Source organism: Triticum dicoccoides, chromosome 6A (assembly GCF_002162155.2).
Source record: "Triticum dicoccoides isolate Atlit2015 ecotype Zavitan chromosome 6A, WEW_v2.0, whole genome shotgun sequence".
NCBI classification, from domain to species: Eukaryota; Viridiplantae; Streptophyta; class Magnoliopsida; order Poales; family Poaceae; genus Triticum; species Triticum dicoccoides.
Window position 1 is genome coordinate 82,409,117 of NC_041390.1, and position 5,176 is coordinate 82,414,292.

Genomic DNA, 5,176 nt, shown 5'->3' on the forward strand with positions numbered 1-5,176 from the left:
ACCCAACATGTACCTTTGGAGACACCTGTAGAGCTCCTTTATAATCACCCAGTTACATTGTGACGTTTGTTAGCACACGAAGTGTTCCTCCGGCAAACGGGAGTTGCATAATCTCATAGTCATAGGAACATGTATAAGTCATGAAGAAAGCAATAGCAACATACTAAACGATCGGGTGCTAAGCTAATGGAATGGGTCATGTCAATCACATCATTCTCCTAATGATGTGATCCCGTTAATCAAATAACAACTCTTTTGTTTATGGTTAGGAAATATAACCATCTTCGATTAACGAGCTAGTCAAGTAGAGGCATACTAGTGACACTTTGTTTGTCTATGTATTCACACAAGTATTATGTTTCCGGTTAATACAATTCTAGCATGAATAATAAACATTTATCATGATATAAGGAAATAAATAATAACTTTATTATTGCCTCTAGGGCATATTTCCTTCAAAAGGTTCGCCACATACCGGTACTAATGATGTCCGACCGCCTAGCCATTGGAACCGGCACTAATGGACACATTAGTGCCGGCTCAAATTCAAACCGGCACTAATGTGCTTCACATTTGACCCTTTTTCTACTAGTGATTGTGTGTCCGGCTTTTAGCAACATTGGTTGGCTTGGCAAAAAAAAGTGTTGCAACATCGTGCTTCTGACTTGTCATGTCAATTATCTGTCTTGTAGAAGCACCAGTCGGTCTTGCAATGCCGCGCGGTTTTGTAGCATGAAGGTTAGTTTTTTGTCATAGGAAAAAACCAACTACAATGGGGGCTGCAACGTCAAGCACAACGGTTGCAACACCGCCGCCCTTTGATCGTATCGCGGTTTTATAACACAACTATCCGACTTTGCAACAAAATACATTAGCACCCAAATTTGTAGCGTTGAGTATCTGGCATGTAGCATCACAGTCGTCGCTCACGGCATGGCTCACAACACCAGTGACGGTGCCGTAGCACCCGCTCGTGGCACCGGCCGTGACCCCCACCAGATGGCTCGCAACACCACTGACGCTGTCGTAGCAACCGCAAGTGCAGTCGTGCACCGGCCATGGCCCTGCCGCATGCATCGCAAAGCTTGCTTCTAGCATGTCTCGCCACACAGTGGCACTGTCATACCATGGTGACACAACATGGCAACATCGATTCTCAACACCGGCGATGCTCCAACGACATAATGTCGCTTCCTGCCCGAAGCATGGCTCCTCGCAACGTCGATTTGCAGTACTAGTGACACTCCCACAACATGGCGGCATGCCTCGGAACGTCGACTTGCAGCACCAGCGGTGCGCCTCATAATGTCGACTGGCAGCACCGTAGCACGAGGAAGCGCCTCACAATGTCGACTCATGACACCGAAGACGCTCCCATGACACTGTCGCACTCCTGCAACATGATGATGTGCCTCACAACATAGACTCGCAGCACCAATGACGCTCCCACAGCACGGCAACACGCCTCACAACATCAATTCATAGCACCGACGACACTCTCGTAGCACGGTGGTGTGCCACCGCAACATCGACTGACAACACCAACGACGCTTCCACTTCATGACGAGGCATCGACTTCCCTCGTATCACCGGCTTGTCGTACGCCTTGCATCACAATGGTGGACCCTATAACACGGTGTCCCTCACAGCACCACTAGCAATATAGCGGTGTCACGGCAACAATGATGTAATGAAAATTAGTTATAAAAGTAGGGAAATACCATGCAGCAACAACGGTGCCAATTTTCACGCAATGATAATGAGTGAGAAGCTCCTAGCCTAGACATATTCTCGCAAAAAATAGAAGTAGTTTCTAGCTAGATATATTTTCAACAACAACGTCCTATCACGTGAAGTCAAGGCCAGTATATTTTAATCACAGTACTGACGCAAGCGCTCATACATACGTACATACACTCATCCCTATGAACGCACACACTACTCCTATGAGTACATTCGAAAGCCTGAGCCGACATATCATCTTAAGATTTACGAAGTCAATGTAGGCCTCGTCGTCGACGGAAACGTCTCCTCCCACTGAAAACGCATCGGCGAAAATTCTGAAATAAATCCAGAAATAATGCGAGCACCAGGATTTGAACCCAGATGGGCTGGGATACCACTGTCCCTCTAACCATCCAACCATAGGTTGCAAGCTCAAGTTTGTGCAAAGTATAGACAAGGTGATCATCTCCTACCCCTATAAAAGCACGAGAGGGCGGAGAACCAAAACATCTACACCATTCAGAGTATCGAATCCTACGCTCCAAGTTGCTCCAATGTTTAGCAGCAAACCATGTTTTAGCCGCGCTTAATTAATTACCCACGCTGCCACTCGACCCACGCCGTCACAAAAAATAGAAACAACGACCCACGCGCACACGCTCGCACGTTCCTCACCCCACCCTTCTCGCTCCCGATCCCATCTCCCCACCGGCCTCAACTTGGCTATGGCGACGGGGAGACGAGGATCAACACTCCTCTCCATTGCCTTCTCCACCGCCGCCCGCCACACGCCTCCCCGCGTCCCTCCTTCATCCCCGTCCCCGATTGGGCCGCCGCCACCACCGCACCATCAGGGGACGCCAGGGGAGTGCAACCACCGCCACCGCGCCGCCAGGGTACGCCGCGTGTACCGGCCGGCAATGCGTGAGCCGCCGCGGGTACCGCGCCGATCGCTGCTTCTGACGATGCGGGAGCCGCCCCATCCGGTGAGGACGAGGGGCGCCGTCACCGCTGATCCTCACTTCCTCAGGGCGCATGCTGCATCTGAAGCCTCCCTAATGCGCTCCTCCACTCCGTTTCTAACACGTAGTTCGTACCTGGCTCGCCGCTGCCATGCGCCGCTGAGCTCTGGAGCAGCCGCTGTCGAAGCCCATCGCCAGCCGTCCTTGGGTGGGCCGGCACCGAAACTCGGCTCCCAGTGGCATCCCCGCTCGAGGTCCTTCTCCACCTCATATTCGACAGAGTAAGATCTCTTCCATCTACCTTCTCCCCACGACCTACCACGCACCCCCTCGATTGAATCGATGTGGTTGCTGGTGATTCCAGGCTGCCGTGTGTGTGTGTGTGTGTGTGTGTGTGTGTGTGTGTGTGTGTGTGTGTGTGTGTGTGTGTATTTGGTGATCTTGTTACACTTTGGGAGGCAAACAAATTAGCTTTAGATGAAATTGGGTGCCGCTGAGTAGCAAAAAACTGCTATTTAGGAAATATTTGGGGCGCTTCTAATTGGTTACAACAGCAAGGTCCAGATCGAGTGTGATGCTAAGCTTACCCTTGTGCGATCTATCAATATTTTTCTATAGATAGATGATTCCTATATTTGTAATCTCAATAGACTTTGCCAAATGTTAGTATGGTTCATTTATGTTAGTTCATCCCGTAATTGCTAAGGTGAAGGGATTACGATTTACAAAATGACATTTTTGCCAAGCATCTAGGAGAGAATCAGCTTGTATGAACTTTTTTGCATGCACTTCTGGAGAAAATATTAGTTAGCAAGTGCGGGTAGATATGATGTCATAGGCCTCTCCTGCTAAGCAAAGTCTTCTGAATAGAGAAAATGATAGTGCGATTAGTAATGAATGGTATAATGTTCCTAAATTGGCATGATAGTGTGTTTAAATTTTCTTTACTTGATCATGTTACTTATGGGCGGTTTCCATATTTTGAAATAGGTTCCTGATTTCCTCACTTCTCCTGAGATGAAGTCTATTGATGATGTGCCAATGTGAAGGTACCACTGTGCTTTTCAATGCAATGTGGAGATAAAACTTCTAGCCAATGTGAATTCAATATTATATTTGTTTTCTTAAAACTACAGTGGTATCCATGTTAGTACAGAACTACAGACCATTTTATCTTTCCCTTTTGTACGTTATTTCTTTTATACTTTACGGCTACTTCAATATTCAAGATTTGCTTCCGGTCTTCTTTGGATTTAGGTGGATATTTATTCACATGCCTAAATATCTTCCATTTGGTTATGTATTTTTTTATCGCACAGAACAAAATGGTAACTATTCTTTTACCCAAGAAGAAATTGGATTTACCCAAGTTTTTGCAAGCTTGATGCGCACTTATACAAAAGTTGAATTAAAATGTTGAGTAGTGTTTGCCACCCCCTACTGTAGGTGGTCAACTTATATGGAAGCTCATCTATTTAGCATGTTTTTGTTTTAACTGTATACAAACTGCATGTTTACAAAGACTGTGGAACAATTCTGGTAAGTTCCTCGCGAGTCATTTAAAATCTTATGGTCTTGCATTATATAGATCAGTGAACCAAAATATACCATTGTTCCATTAATGAACCAAAGAAATACAGGTAGTATGTCTGCCTGTACGGGCACCTAAACCATATTGATCACTATATCTCAGTACCTCTATGGTTTGTCTGTTCAGTTAGATGGACTTGCTATCAGATGAGAATACAATTACCATGTGTATTTTGTTATTCGGGAAGTATGTTTGAGATTTCATTTTTATCCCAGCATTGGATTGAAGTTGCGGATCAGGAAGCATTTTTTATCCCAGCAGTGGATCGAGTACTTCTAAACACAGTTAAAGAGTAAGGTATGTATATATTTGCCAGTTTAATTCCGTATTCCACATTGTATGATCTCAAGTTTCGGACATTCTTATATGATTTACTATTCTATGTTGTAGTGTTGGCACGAAGAATCATTATAGGAATATAATGAATATCGTGTCTTACTATCAAGATGAATAACAATCAACTCAGATAGTGTTTGATTATGTTTCTCCTAAAGCTACCTGCTCAACATCTGAACGACTCTAACTGCTGAGTACAAGTCCAGCTATAAGGATCAAAAACACCGTATGGAATTCCGAAAGGTCTTTTCCTATACCGCGAGACCCTGTTTGGAACATGATAATTTTGTGAATCAACAACTACATTGTTTCCTATGAATTTCAGCAACTACATTGTTTCCAGTGAAATTCAGCAACGACTACATTTTTTCCTATCATCCAGGCATACAGAGGCTTTGATTTTTTCAAGTATAGTTCAGATTTTCAGGGAGCACTTCAACCCAGACATAAACAAAGCAAAGAACTTGATTACAAGGTACAATCGTAACTACCAATGCCGAGCTATTTTTGAATTTGACTAACACAAAGGGTGCAATATGTAGGTTTAGGGTGCTCCTATGCT

At 45.0% G+C, this 5,176-nt stretch overlaps 1 long non-coding RNA gene across 1 annotated transcript; it reads left to right on the top strand.

The window, feature by feature from the left end:
* Positions 1 to 2,869: 2,869 nt before the first annotated feature.
* Positions 2,870 to 5,158, top strand: LOC119319121. Its single transcript, XR_005154359.1, has 4 exons — positions 2,870 to 2,968; positions 3,678 to 3,736; positions 4,494 to 4,575; positions 4,669 to 5,158. It is a non-coding gene; the product is annotated as an uncharacterized LOC119319121 (long non-coding RNA).
* The last annotated feature ends 18 nt before the right edge of the window (positions 5,159 to 5,176 follow it).